The sequence below is a fragment of the Pinus tabuliformis genome, chromosome J, assembly GCF_031772625.1.
Source record: "Pinus tabuliformis cultivar Carrire ecotype Pingquan chromosome J, CPIR1, whole genome shotgun sequence".
NCBI classification, from domain to species: Eukaryota; Viridiplantae; Streptophyta; class Pinopsida; order Pinales; family Pinaceae; genus Pinus; species Pinus tabuliformis.
In genome coordinates, this window is record NC_142295.1 from 112,925,884 (window position 1) to 112,942,313 (window position 16,430).

Sequence of the window (16,430 nt, forward strand, 5' to 3'; positions counted from 1 at the left end):
ATCTATGACATTCTTTCCTTCATCATGTCAGGGTCTACCATATCTATGACAACTGTAATTCTCAGACTTGGCACAATGTATTCCATAGCCATAACTTATTCTTGTCCATATACCAACCTGAAAGGGGTTTGCCCAGTCAATCTCTTGCATGTTGTTCTGTATGCCCACAACACTATTGGAATCCTCGAGTCCTAGTCATCTCTGTTTACATTGCACACCTTGGTCAATGCATTCTCCAGAATCTTGTGGAAAGATTCCACTGTCCCATTTACCTAAGGATGATAGGGAGTTCTCTTCTAATGGTAAACTTGAAATTACTCGGTTAGTGCTTCAATCATCTTATTAAAAAATTGTGCCCCCTGGTCACTCATCAAGATCTTTAGACAACCAAACCTAGACAATATATATTTGAAAATGAACTTCGCAATGGTTTCTGCACTACAATCCTCACTGGTTTTGCCTCAGACCACCTTGTCAAGTAATCAATCGTTGTGATGATATATGTTGCATCATTCCTTTTCCCCAATGGACTGATAGGTCTAAAAAAGTCAATTGCCCATTTATCAAAAGCCTACAAAGTCACCTGTGGTACTAGTGGCATTTCATCTATTCTGGATGGATTTCCTATCCTTTGACATACATAACATGCTTAACAAAAGTATTTTGCATCCTTATGCACTGTAGGCCACCATAATCCAACTCTCAAAATATTTTACACAGTGGCTTTTCTTGCATAATGCCCACCTGTGACTCCTCCATGAGCTTCTGTCAGAATGCTATGTCTTTCATGTTTAGGGGTGTATCTGCATAGTACTTCAACAGGTCCCAATTTTCAATATAACACTTATCAACTTATATTTAACTAATTATGAAAACTAAAACACAAAGTTTTTAACTTAACATTCTTATTGGGGTATCTTTGCACCCTTTTGGAGCAATTGATAGTATTAACATTAAAGAGAAGTTTTCCCCAAAAAAACAAGCATTAAGAGAGAAGGTCAGAGAGTTGAAATTCAATATATACATCGATGTTTCCTTCTCATCCGACCCACTCATGAATTCTAGAGAGAGATAATACAAAGAAAATAGAGAAAGAAACCCTTTCAAAATCAAAAAGTACAGGAGCGCATGGCACTCAGGATGCGAGCGGCAACATGGATTTTCAAACTGGAACCCTTGTTCTTGACCATTCCCAAACCCTTTTGTCCTTACCTAACCCTCTGTTAGGTTTCTTCCTTTGGATCTTCTTCATCCATTATTTGAGATTACAACAAAAATTTTGATCTACCACGAGAACGACAAGGTGTCCATGTCCAGGTTCTACTCCATTGTAGGTATGCAGGTTTTTCACTGTCATTCCTTTTTCACTTGCATTTTATTTATAGTATTTTTTCTGGATTTTTCTCCTTCTATGGTGATTTTTCTTATTTGGTTAGGCGACTTAGGCCATTTAGTGAGGAATAATTGAGAAGCAACATGCCTCCGGTTATGACATGCTATGGCTTCCAACAATAAGTTATCATCTGTCAAAATATTACCAGCAAGCAAATAGATTGAACATTTACATTCAACAAGGTAATGATCTAAAAATCACTCATGAATGATCTCAGTTAATTAATGAAGGTATTACAAACCGATGTGTTGGGGTGTGCCTATGTTATTTTAAGCAATGGATCGATAAGATTGTGAAATACATAGGTACTTGAAACAATAAGAGAAACACAGTAAGCAAATACAAAAACACAACAAATTTAATAAGGAGTTCACCCAATCCTCCTGGGCTACGTCTCCTGGTCTAGCCTTCAGTGGTGGCCTTTTTTATTGTGTCTTAAAGTAGAGATTTTATAATAAGGAGCTCAATTTGAGTCTCACTTAACAGAGAATGATCAGTAGGATTGTACTTGGATCCCCCAAGTCTCTAGAGTACACAGACTCCCCTTACTGAATCTCGACCTCGACTGGTCTCTGTGGTATGAGTCCAATTTGGTACTCAATACTTGACAGGTCTACACAGAGGAGTTTCTTGAACCTCTCAAACCTTCTCTGGAGTTCACAAACTCTCAGACTCTCTTTGTTCTGTCTGCTCGATGCTGCCTTTGCCCTGCAGGTCAGCTTGGCTTCTCTATTCTATGCAATTCACTTCTTTCTCTCTACTTTTGTCCCCTGTGCTCTTTGTCTGTTTGTGGCTTAAAGCCAATCTGCTCCCTAAGTATTCGTTTCTGTTTCCCGGCTCTCTGGATTGCGTGCCTCTATCCAATGTAATTCCCCTCCTCTGCGTCATCATCGTTGTGTAACGCTTCACAGAGAGGTGGCCACCTATTTCCTCATGAACTGAGTGTCAGTTCTCTTTGAATCAGTCGTTATTTCCGTTGATCCAAGATCACCCGCAAAACTGATTCCTCTGCCAACTCATCGGTCATGTCGGACCTCAAATCTCATGTACCTCAGTCTATTTCCCTGTCAAATCTGGTCTTCCATCAGGTTGATTCTCTGCCATTGGTCTGGAGCCTCCAGATCCTACGGTCTCTGTCTATATCACGCGGGTAAGTTGCTCGACCATTACCCATGTGATGTAAGTGATTTTCTCTCACATCTGCTAGATGCATGTCACCTAGTGCATGGCATCACGCTGAACTCAACCAAACCTGCTTATTGCTCGAAGTGCACACGATATCCTACTAGTTTTGGGCACGGGACCTGTCTTCTGACAGTTTCCACATGGTTTCCTATTTTCCTCATGACCGAGTGCTTGGGGCTTTCCTTCACTGAGAGTTTTGCCCTGCGATACGCGATTGCGCTAATCGTGTATCAGAAACTGCCTCTGTTTTTGGATTTGGGCTTCCAATTGCCAATTTGTGTCCATGCGTGGTCTCCATGGGCCAACGGTTAGTGCGCTTTGACCGAGGGTCCTCGTTGTCTCATGCTGGCCACAAATTGCCATTGTCCAGAGGTCATTTTGATAATCTCATCATTCCTAAGATTTTGAAGCCTGACATAATTTGAGACAATCATGGAAATGTTTAAGGATCCAATTCAGATCACGGCCTTCCCACTAAAAAAGCTTTTGGACCACCAAAAGTTGGTTTTCAAGCATCAACTAAGTGAGGGTATAGCTGTCTCACTTGTCCAATCTCTATCCATTTTTCACTGCTTGGCTTTGAACCCTTGAGTCCAATCCTGAGGTACTCGACATCTCCCCTGTGCGTCGTCCTCACCTTCCTATCTAGAACTGTGTCTTCTTGCAATTCATTGAGATATTCAGGTAACTGATCATCAATAGAAGGCAGTTGACTCTACTCTTCGGGATCTTTAGTTAATGAAGGTTCAAATAGTCTCAAGCTGTCTACATTAATGACTGAGTAGATGTGCATGTAAGCTGGTAAATCAAGGCGAAAAGCATTCTCACCAATTTTCTCAAGTATCTTTAAAGGTCCAAACCTTATTGGCTTTAGATTTTTACCTTCACCTTGCATTCTATCCTTTTTGATATATAGCCAAAATTGATCACGAACTTGGAAACTATGCTCCATCCAATGATTGCCATGCCTTGCCTTGTATTTGGCTTGGCTCTTTTCCAATTGTTCCCGTACTGCCTAGTGAATCTCTTGGATTTGTTCAATGAACTTGGTTGCCTTGTCCACATCACTATGTCCATCAACTACTATGTCTTTACCAAAGACAAAATCCAAGGGAGAACTTGGTGTGAAACCAAAACAGGTCTCAAAAGGAGATCTCTGTGTAGAAGAATTTTTTGCTTGGTTGTAAGCATGCTGCACATAACACAAATGTTCATCCTAGATTTAGGTAGTCCTCCAACAAAGTCCATGGAAATAATTTCCCAAGGATGAGAAGGAACTGGCAGTGGAGTGTACAAGCCTAGTTTTCTATTACTCGGCTTGCTTTTAACACACATGGTACACCCTCTTACATATCTAGAAACTGTCTCATTCATTTTTGGCCAATAAAAAAATCTTTACAGTTGTGCAATCGTTTTACTTACCCCAAAGTGACCTAATATTAGAGAAGTGTGTGCTTCTCGAATTATCTTTACTCTTTCAGTTTGTGGAATGCATAGCTTCCCATAATGATACAAGAGTCGGTCCTTAACATGATAATCCAATTCTTCTACCCATTTGCCTTGACTTAAAGTTGCATATACATCTTTAAAATCTATATCCTGAGCATATTGTTCAATGTAGCTCTCATGCAGTACTAAATTGTGGTTAAGTATAGTGGATGCATTTATAATAGGTCTAGATAACATATTTGCAACTTTATTGTGTATGCCCTTTTTATACCTGAGGACTAAATGAAACTGTTGTACAAAACCAATCCATCTATAGTGTCTTGCAACTTAGTTTGGGAGTGTAGATATTGAAGTGGTTGACGATCAATATGTATAACTACCTCTTTTCAAATTAAGTAATGTTTCCACTTTTTCACACTCTGTACTAATGCATACAATTCTTTATCATATGTGGGATAGTTAACTACTGCAGAATTAAATGTCTCATAATGATAACATATGGGTTTACCGTGTTGTATCAACACTACTCCCATGGCATAGTCATTGGCATCTGTTTGGATCACAAATGGTCTTCGAAGATCAGGCGGTGCTAGTATTGGTGTTGTACTAATCTTTTCTTTCAAGGTGTCGAAGGCTTTCTGTTGTTTTCCTCCCCACTGAAACACCTTGTTCAATCCTATTAAAGCATGTAAGGGAGCTGCAATTAAGGAAAAGTTAGAAATGAACTTTCTCCAATATTGTGTTGCTCCTAAGAAGCTTCTGACTTTTGTAGCAGATTTGGGTTTAGGCCAGTTTACAATGACTGCAACTTTAGAGGGATCTATCTTCAATTCACCACCCCCTAATATATGACCCAAATAATTCAAAGATGTTTTGCCAAATTCACATTTTGAGAGTTTAACATAATGTTTTTCTCTTTTCAAAACATCTAGTGTCTGCTTTACATGCTTTAAATGTTCTTCCCACGTTTTTCTAAATATAAGAATGTCATCCAGATATGCAATAAAAAATCATCAAGAAAAGGTCTGAGTACATCATTCATTATTCTCATGAAAGTAGCAGGAGCATTAGTTAAGCCAATAGGCATAACTAGCCACTCATACTTTGTTTTGAAAGCAGTCTTCCATGCATCTTGTTCTGCAACTCTGACCTGATGATATCCACTATGCAAGTCTAACTTTGAAAAATAAACAGTTTCTTTCAATTGATCTAATATGTCATCTATGCGAGGAAGGGGATAACGATTTTTTATTGTTATCTCATTCAGTGCTTGGTAATCAATGCACATTCCCCACGAGCCATATTTCTTCTTCGCCAAAATGATTGGAGACCCACATGGTGATGTGCTAGGTCTGATGAATCCTTTCTCGAGTAACTCATGTACCTGCTTCTTGATTTCTGCATTCTCTAAAGCAGACAACTTATACATTCTGATGTTAGGCAATGGAGCATCTTGCTGCAAATTAATATCATGCACTATTTCCTTTTTGGGTGGTAGACCTTTAGGTTTTTTAAACAAGACATCATATTCTAAAACAACTTTTTCTAAATCAGCTTGTTGTTTAGGATCACAACCCTCAAAGACATTGGTTTTATCAGGTTTCTTTTCCTTTACAACCATCAGTAGAAATTGTTTGCATGAATTTACAATTCGTTTCATCTTCCCTGAGTTTATGAGAGTATAATTATTCTTAAGCTTATGAGCTCTTACAAAGTATTTGATTCCATCTTTAACAAGTAGATATTTGTTCTCAGCTCTATAGAAAATAGCTTTTCTATCATACAAGTAAGGACTTCCTAAAACAATTCCACATATATCCAGAGGAACTATATCTAACTCAACCTCACCTACAAATGTTGACCCAAAAGAAAACTTAAGTTTACATTGTCTAGTCACTTATAGTTGTGATTTATCACTTAACCAACCTAATGGGTATGGTTTCTGGTGAGGTGTAGTCAGTAATCTCAACTTCTTTACAATTGCTTCAGAAATTAAATTTACTTGGAGCCACTATCAAACAAAGTATCAATCTTTTTATGCTTGGAAATAACTCGAATATGGAAAAGCTCATGTATTTTTGTCTCATTTTCTTCATCATTAATAGATTGTGTAGAATTACTAGTAGATGCTTCATAATTCTTACCTTTTATACCTGTGGCTGCAATGGTTGTTTCATATCCTGAGTCCGACCCCAAATCTTTCTGAATAGCTACAGAAGTCTTCTTCTTCTTGCCCTCGAACTTCTTAGGTCTCAGATCTGGATGCAGAATCCAACAGTGCTCATCATCCTGCCCATCCTTCTTACAGTGGGTGCATGAAGACTTGCTTTTCTGTGCAATGTTGGCCTTCCTCTCTTTCCATTTTTGTTTTCTTTTCTCCTTATTCTTGCTTGCAATGGGCTTGGATGATCCTCCAACTTCTGGGTTCCCATTCTTTCCTCTAGCTTCTAGGTGTGTAGCTTGAACATATACCTCATCTATACTATCAGGATTAAACATGAGGATAGTGTGCCTCATGTAGCTGTGTAGACCACCTATGTACTTCAACAGAGTCTCAGGTGAGTCTAATGAAATTCCTAGAATCAAATCTCTCTTCCTAAATTCTTGGGTGTAACCCTGTACACTTTTCCCTTTTAATTGGCGAAGAGTTTTCCAGGTCATCATGGCTTGCTGCATGTAAGCTAGTGGATAGAACTGTTTTTTTATTGCAGAAACAAATTCACTCTAGATAGAAAGAATCTTACCATGTTTCTTCATGTCAACTTTTGTCTTGCCTTCCCACCATACCAAGGCAGTTCCTCTGAGGCATAGGCTGGCCAACTGAATCTTACTCTTGTCTGAGTCGATACTCTACACTCTGCAATAAACATCAATTTGTCTGATCCAATTATCCAGCTTTTCTGCATTCAGATCTCCATCATATATTAGTAAATCAAATTTAACATCTAATTTAATCAAAGATGTCTTCTTTTTATGTTTAGGGATATTAGGAGGTGTGAAAAAGTTTTCTTCTTTCCCTTTGCCTTTTGAGTGGTCAGAGAGGAGAGATTCTTCTTCTCCTTTTCCTTTGGAGTGTGATGAATCGTCATCTATACCTTTCTTAAACTCCCTGTACATTTCCTCTACCATGGACCTCATGGCCCAGAAACTATCTATGAATTGGGGATCTAGTCCCAAGGGACTTTCTTCTGACATTTTCTTCTTAGGATAGACTCTTCCAATTTCTAGGTTAGTTTCAACCAACTCTCCTTCTCCTAATTTAAGCTTTGATCTAGTTAGCATTCAACAACAAAATCCAGCACAAGCTTGTCTAACCTTAAACAACCTAGAGCTCTGATAACACTTGATCTGAAAATCACTCATGAATGATCTCAGTTAATTAATGAAGGTATTATAGACCCATGTGCTAGGGTGTGCCTATATTATTTTAAGCAACGGATCGATATGATTGTGAAATACACATGCACTTGAAATAGTAAGAGAAACACAGTAAGCAAATACAAAAACACAACAAATTTAATAAGGAGTTCACCCAATCCTCCTGGGCTACGTCTCTTTTTCCAGCCTTCAATGGTGGCCTTTTTTATTCTGTCTTAAAGCATAGATTTTACAATAAGGAGCTCAATTTGAGTCTCACTTAATAGAGAATGATCAATAGGATTGTACTTGGATCCCCCAACTCTCTAGAGTACATAGACTCCCCTTACTGAATCTCAACCTCGACTGGTCTCTGTGGTATGAGTCCAATTTGGTACTCAATACTTGATAAGTCTACACAGAGGAGTTGCTTAAACCTCTCAAGCCTTCTCTGGAGTTCAGAGACTCTCGGACTCTCTCTGTTCTCTACAATTCATTTCTTTCTCTCTACTTCTGTCCCCTCTACTCTTTTTCTGTTCGTGGCTTAAAGCCAATCTACTCCCTAACTATTCATTTCTGCTTCCTGGCTCTTTGGATCACCTGCCTCTGTCTATTGGAATTCCCCTGCTCTGTATCATCATCCTTATGTAACGCTTCATAGAGAGGTGGCCACTTGTTTCCTCATGAACTGAGTGTCAGTTCTCCTTTAATCGGTCATTATTTCCGTTGCTCCAACATTGCCGCGAAACTGATTCCTCTACCAACTCATTGGTCATGTTGGACCTCAAATCTCATGTACCTCAGTCTATTTCCCCGTCAAATCTGGTCTTCCATCGGGTTGATTCTCCACCGTTTATCTAGAGCCTCCAGATCCTACGGTCTCTGTCTATATCGCGCGGATAAGTTGCTCAACTGTTACTCACATGATGTAAGTGGATTTCTCTCACATCCACTAGACGCGTGTCACCTGGTGTGTGGCATCGCACTGAAGTCAGCCAAACCCGCTTACCACTCGAAGTGCACGTAATATCCTACTGGTTTTGGGTGTGGGACCCACATTCTGATGGTTTCTACATGGTTTCCTGTTTTCCTTGTGACCGAGTGCTCGGGGCTTTCCTTCACTGAGAGTTTTGCCCTGCGTTTGCGCTAATCGCATATCAGAAACTGCCTCTATTTTTGGATTTGGGCTTCCGATTGCCAATTTGCATCCATACACAGTCTGCATGGACCAACGGTCAATGCGCTTTGACTGAGGGTCCTTGTTGTTCCGTGCTGGCCACAAATTGCCATTGTCCAGAGGTCATTTCTGATAAGCTCGTCATTCATAAGATTTTGAAGCTTGACATAATTTGAAACAGTCATGGAAATGTTTAAGGATCCAATTTGGATCAGGTAATGTCCTAGAGCTTTTGTAAATATTAATGGTAATAGTGAGCTTGGATTTAGCCCTTAAATAGGGATTATGTAGCTTTAATTAGATGCAAATATGACGTTTTTTTTTCTTTCCAAAGTTGGAGGAGCTAATGTATGTTAGATTTGCATCTGACAGAGGCTTGTAATCCTCACTTTTAGTTTGGTATGCACAAAACAAAATTACTTCACATAATTTATTTCTCATTCGATGGGAAAATATGAAAACAACTTTATGATGAATGATAAATAATGAAAATTTTCCTCTGCATCGAAATATTTGCATTCGATGAGATGTATTGTAGTTTTGTGGAAACTTAAAACTACATCATATAAAGAAGTTGCAATGGAAAATTAGGTTGTTTTTCCCATATTTTATCTCAACGCGGTTTTATTTTGGAAACCCTCCTTGCTTTGAAGGTAGAAAATATTTAGACACTTTGAAAGGGTTTGAAGTGGCAGAGGAGGCCTTGTAAACTGATATCTTTGCCAATCTTTTTTATATTTTTGGAGCATTTGTGTCATATTCTCTTTGTATTTAAAATATTCTCAGTAGTGTAAATTTATACCCATCTAATTTTGGATCATTTAATGTTTAGAAAAGAAAATGTTTTCAACAAATCTAACCTTCAAAATGCTCCGGGACCCAGGTCCAATCCTTATCAATTACTTCCTATGAGCCTGAGAAACACTTCAATGGTGTATAACCTCTGTAAACATCTTAAACAAATGACCTTGACCACAAGTAAATTTTGAATTGTTTTTACTAAGTTCCTTAAGTGACAAGTTTTGACTCTTTTGCAAGTCTCCTTCAACCAAATTGGTTTAAAGTCTCCCTACAACTTGGTTGAACATTATGCTTGCCATTTTTTATTTAAAATTTGAGCAAAGATTTTCCAAGTGTTTTCCTGAATCAAGAGATTTCTATATAGCTCAGGGTAGGATCTCACGGTTTTCTCGATGAGAAATAGATTTTGTTTGTTTTACATGGATTTATTTTGAAGAAAATAATTTTGAAAATCAATCCTCTTCACACTAGTACTTTTAGAGCAGAGTTGTAACTATTTGAATTGGCACCGATTGCATCATGAAAGTCTCATCATACTAGTTGGAAACAAACTATTAATATTTAGAAAAGTGGAATGCTCATCAAATTGTTTCGAACCAATTGGTTATGTTTTTTAGAATGGTCAAGGATGAGTCCAAAAGTCAATTGGTAAGAATATATATTTTTTGTCAACAGAAGGGAAAATGTAAGATGTTAATGATAATTGTTATAGACAATTGTTTGTGTAGTCTCAACTCTCTAAAACAATACATAGCATGTTGTCAAATATATATTACAGGATATTTAGGTGACAGTTAACCAGGAATGTTTCCCTCTCAATTCACCATTAATTACAGAGTTATAGCAGGTCATGTTCTAGTTCAGCAGGTACCTCCAAAGGTACTGTCCAAGGTCTAGGAGCACACATCATTAGATTTGTACTTTGTACAACAGTCTCCTTGTGTTCTTGTGTGTAGCAGAGTGCGAGGGAGGTGTAATTAAGGGCCCCAGACTTAGTTTACTACCTGTTTTTCCACTTTCAATTCCCTATTATTCCAGATTTATAAAATTCTAGTTTAAGTCAGTTTTATATTTCAATGCATTTGTATTTTTGAGTTGCTTTTTTATTTATGATTTAATTTTCCAGTTTCACGAAAAGAGTATTGTATAGGTTTTAGAGAGAGGACGTTGATCCGAGGAGAGGGTGAAGGAAAGGTGTGTGTGTAGCCCACTCCAATCCAGGTGTAGTTCTATAATTTTCCAGTTTCAGGAAAAGAGCACTATATAGGTTTTAGAGAGAGGTTGTTGATCCGAGGAGAGAGTGAAGGCAAGGTGTGTGTGTATCCCACTCCAGTCCAAGTGTAGTTCTATAGGAGGCCAACACACATGCATATGTTGAACACTCTAACCCAGGTGCACATGGTTAGGTTATTTTTATTGTACAACCCAAACCTCCTTTATAAAGAGAGGTAGGGTCTCTATTCTTATTCATTTTATTCAGTAGATATTAGTGAGTGAATAGAGCTCTAATTTATTACTTCCAGTATTTCTTGTTTTCAGAGTAATAAATAGTTATGTGATTTGAATTTCCGATATGTTGGAGTTTTTGTTATGATTTTCAGTTTGATGTGTTTCAAAATTTCAATTCCTAATACAAATCAAATTGTAGTTTTGATAGTACTTTTAGTTTTTTGTTATCCTAAGTAGGTTGGTTAGGTCAGATTGATAATACTATTACTGCATGCCAATAACTTCAACATGGTATTAGAGTGGTGTATATGAAAGTTTCCAGACGTTTTGTATGGAGAGAATAACTCTTGGAATATTTCAGAGTGTGTGAAGCCCAAGTAACTTTAGGAGTTGAGGCACATCCATGCTAGTAGTTTTCACATGTGGACCTGAGAAGGGTTGAGAGGGTGTTGATGCCCAATATCTGTTACACAGTAATTTGTCACTGTCTCCCTGTCAGTCTCCCTACTATGCCATGAATTCCAATTAATCATGCTCTTGCTCCCTAATCTGGCCAAATGACCCACTTTGCCAAAGTTTATTTGATCAGCACGACTGTTATTAAAATAACCGCGCTGACTGGCGGATGATAGTGCAACTGATGCGCTGCCAGCGCGGAAGCACACGGGTTTTCCGCGCTGGTCGAATTTCATAAGCCAGCGCACCACATGCTTGTATTAAGCTGCACTGACGCCGCCTGCTCCGTCATTAAGATGCGCTGTCAGCGCCCCAGTTCAGTGATACACCCGCGCTGATCCAGTTTGGGCAAATTTGTTCTAACATCCAGCCTTCCAGATAACTCCAGACTTGGTTGTTGGCCTTGTGAGTATCGCCCTCCCTTCTATGGCATGTCTGTTCGTCATTTGGAACCTCCTTCCTTGGAGATAAGATCATCCTCCCACCATTCATGGAGACTCCTTCTCCTATTTAAACCTCTGCCATTACCATGAGCAGCTAGTTTGGATTGTGTGGAGTTTATAGTGCTCAGAGTGCTGCTGCTAGTAGGTAGTTGGTGTGATAAGTGTGGATTTGCTAGATAGCTTAAGGAAGGTTGTGAAGTGTTGCTTGTGTGAGAGAGAGTTCTTGTCTTGGGAGATCTATCTCTAAGGGTGAATGCTTAAGAGACTTGCTGGCTGGACCCTCTTGAGAAGGATTCGACGTCAGAACATTTGGTTGTACTCTTCTCTGTTATTGATTAATAATAGATGACTACTATTATGGTTCCATTCTCATTTGTCTCTGTAATGGTTAATGTGAATTACGTCCTTTCTGACTGATGTATAATTGCTTTTATTAGATTTCACGCTTGTGTTTGTCTTTCTCTTCGTGTGTGCAGGTATCTATTCGCGGAGATCGCGGAGGATCGTGACCGGCCAAGAGCGAAGGAGCGAGAGCGGCATCTCTTCATCAAACAATAGCGTTGGAATCCAAGTAGGTGTTCATTGCCTACCTTTTATTTGCAATTAGGAACTTGCATAGTAGCATTAACTGATTGTTGCTAGACCTGTTCTGGGCTAGTAGGGATCGCCTCTATCCATAGAGGGGATTTACCTCTCCAACAATTTGGCGACTCCACTGGGGAGCTGGCCTTTGTCTCTTTTTGTTCATTCTTGTTTTGAGTTTGATTGTTCCTCTCTTTTCAAAAATCAGGGGTTAGTCCTCTGCTTTTACCCTTCCTGGTTCAATCTGGGAGGTGCCTTAATTATTTAAAGAGTTATTGCCTTGGTTTGGGAGCTTTTGGCTTGTTTGTGCTTGTTTTTTAGCCTCAGCGCGGTTTATATCAAAACAGTCGCGCTGACAGCGCATAGCTGTTTCTTTGACTCTGTGGTCATCGCGCTTGTACACGCAACAGTCGAGACGATTCTGAAAAACGAACCAGCGCGACTAAGCCGTGTGCTTCCGCGCTGACAGTGCTTTGTTGCTACGCGTGACTTCTTGTCAGCGCATTGTTTCTGAGTTCTACCTGCGCTGATCCTGTAGAATTCAATGTGTTTCAAATTTGCCTCCTGAGCCTGTTGGTTTGACTGCCCCCTACTCTTTCCGCTTGGTTTATGACTTGGTTTTCATTATTTGAACTGTGGAGTACTTGCTTGCGAAGTCTTGTCGGGCGAATCTTGTTTTGTGTCCGATGACCTAGTGTTATCGTCCCGTTTTCGCTGGATTGATTTTGTTTTATCACTCGTTCACAAAGATTCGTTGCTACTTGCCTTTGCTTTTGCGAAAACCTTCCTCTTTTTCTTTCTTTGCTTGGTTGTTTAGGTGATTGTCCTCGAACCAGTCCTTGGATTGTTTCGATTACTTCTCACTACCCAGACATAGATTACAATTGCTTGGGTTCAACCGGCTCTTTTCACGCTTGTTGTGTTTTTCATTGAGTGATTTTTGTTTCTCTTTACTCGGTGTTGCTGTCTCTCAAAATTCATTTTAAATGCATTGTGCCATTGAAAAAGAAATCAAACTAATATCTTTTGCATTCAATAGTTAAATGGGAAAAAGAGCATTTCATTGATTTGTGTTCTCAAAAGAAAAGTCTCATTTCTTTGCCATTAGCTGCATTAGATTGTTTGATTGTTTGAGTTCATTTTGTTTGATTGAAAACTCTTAACCCTCTCATAGTTAGAATTCATCGAACTAAATGGTGTTCTTTGGCATATAGTTTGCATCTAGGTAATTGTGAGAGATCACACGATAAGGCCTGAAACCGAAACTTAAATTCAAGATCAACCATAAAATAAACTGAATAAACCTAAAAACGCATTGGAACTTAACGCAAACATCTAGAGGTCTAGGTTAGAGACGTGTTCTGGCGTCTTTAAACATAGTCACTATTGTTTCACATTACGGTTGGGTGATTCCTCCTTCTGTGACTCGATAGTGGTCTAACACGGATTGTGCTCCCACGTACCGTCGCGTATATAGGGAGACCCCACTAGGCTTTTATCCTTGATCCATAGGAAGCCGAGTCTGCCGCCTTGTGAACCGTAACGCACCGAACACAGCATTCGGGAAGATTGACTGCAGTATGGAAAGTCCTTGGTTCTCATACGATTGCCAAGGTGTATAAGCAGTTTTACGGATTGCTTGGTAAACCCTTTGCCTAGAATCTCTAGAGCAGTCACTTTTGATCCTTTTCGGACTCCCTAAAAGAAAAGGTGCCAGTGAGCATCTTGTCACTTCGTGCTCATTAAACATTCGAAGGAGACTAGAGTCATCTTTTCATCCTTTTCTCGACTCTTGAAACATGAAAAGGTCAAGTTTAGTTCCTGTGTCTTAAAAATTTATTCGGCCACGATAACATTACCTGGTTAGATCTTGTGTGCGTTAGCTTGAGTAGGGTCTTTATCATTAGTTTCCTTTAGGTTTTGTGTGGGGTTTGTCATCCTGGCTGACCCATCAACTCCCGGTCCAAGTGATCAAGGTTCTCCATCTTCTGTTGCTCCTGAGGTACCAGTTGTAAGCGATACTCTTCCTGTTATCCCGAGTCTCCAGCCTATCAACGTACGTGCCCCCGGCGACGAAGATTACGAAGAAGATTGGAACCCTATCTGGGAGCCTGACGAGGACGATTTTCCTGTTACCCCTCCTGGTATGTCGTCTCCAATGTCTACTTCCCACATGGATGAGACATCTCCCAGTGCAAGTGAGACACCCGTGGTGTCGAATATTGACACTCCCATCCCAGCTACTTCTCCACTCCCCCCACGATATCAGTCGATGAGGGATAGAATAGCTGCCAGGAATCCTGCTACGACTATATGGGATCCTCATGTCATTCCCACCACGGAACCCTTTGTTTCACAACCCCATACTACACCTGTTACCTCGGTTCCCACGAATCCAACTGTTTGTGTAGCATACTCAACTCCGGTCGTCAGTCCCGTGACAGCGTCTTCATCTACAAACAATGGTGCTGGTCCTTCTCACGGTCAAGTGAGTAATGGCCAGCCGAAACTTTCATCTGGAGTCGTCAACCCTACACAAAGTGCTCAACCCTCTTCTGGTCCTGTTCCAGGAGGGGGGCCATATGATGCCCAAGGGCAACCCATTGTGGACCCAAATTTCCAAGGTCCACTCTTTTATTATGATTCTACTGGTCAGTACCTCCAGTTCGCTCAATCCGCGCCTCTTCAACATTTTGTTGAAGTCTCGGTACCGTTATCCATCACTTGGGACGCCAGTACTCATTCTTTTCATGGGGGCCAGGCAATCCCTGGACAGCCTCAAGGACCACCTAATCAAGGCCAGCCACCTTATGTGCAAGCCCCCCAAGGGCAACCACTTTATGGCCAGTCTTACCCAGGACAATCTAGGGGCCCACAAGGACAACCCCATCCGGGACAACCTTCGGCCATTGGTGGTCCATCATTTTCCTATCAGAGTCAACCTTCTGGTTACCTAGGGCAACCTGGTACCCAGCAAGGTTACCCGTCTGGACAACCAGGACAGCCTTACATCCAACAAGGCCAACCTAGTCTCCAACAGGGTTACCCCTCTGGACAAGCTGGGCAAGCTTATAATCCTCAAGGTCAACCAGCAGTCCAACAGGGGTATCCTCTTGGGCAGGGGGGGCAACCCTACGTATAGCAGGGCCAACCTACTGCTCAGTCTGGTCATCCTTCTGGGCAAGGGGGGCAACCCTACGTACAGCAGGGCCAACCCACTGCTCAATCCATGCACCCTCCTGGGCAAGGGGGGCAACCCTACGTGCAGCAGGGCCAACCCACTACTCAGCCAGTGCACCCTTCCGGGCAAATGGGCCAGCCTTCTGTGCAGCAAGGCCAACCCACTGTCCGCCCTAATCATCCATCTGGACAAGCTGGCCAACCTCAAGGTCAACCAACCGTCCAGCCTACTCGGCCATCTGTTTCGCGAGGACAACCCTTGGTGGTTCAAGGACAACCTGGCACCCAGCAAGTACATCCTCCTGGGCAAACAGGTCCATCCCAAACCCAACCAAGCCAACCTTCCGGCCAGATGATCCAAGCCCAACCGGTTCAAGGACATTATTCTAGGCCCCAAAATCAAATGGGTTATCAAATGCAAGGCGGGCCACGGCCCCAACCTTCTTACCAAGCGCAGCCTTCTTATCAGGCTCAGTATGGAGCTCAGCAAATGTTTGGCTACCAGCAACCCCAGGGGCAAACTCAGTTTACCCCTTACCAAAATTATCAACAGATGCAGGTCACTCCTTACCAAAATTATCAGTATGCTGCACCTGCAGGTCAAGTTGCTAATACATGGGGTGCTGGGGGGCAGACCCAGGGACAACTGTCCGCATATGGACAAAATCCGTATGGACAGAACTCCTACGGGCAAGGTCCCTATGGGCCAGGTCCTTTCGGGCCGGGTCCATCTGGACAGAGTCCATGGGGGCAACCACCACCTGGTTGGAACCCTAGTACTGCCTCGAATCCGCAGCCACAAATGTCCTTTAACCCTCAGTTGCCTTTCTTAGCGACGTTGGAACTTCCGGATGTGTCCAAGTTGACGAATGATCCTATTTTGCATAATCCGTATTGGCCACCAGTTCCAACTAAAATACCCGGTGATTGTCCAAAATTTGATGGCAAAGCTGGTGAA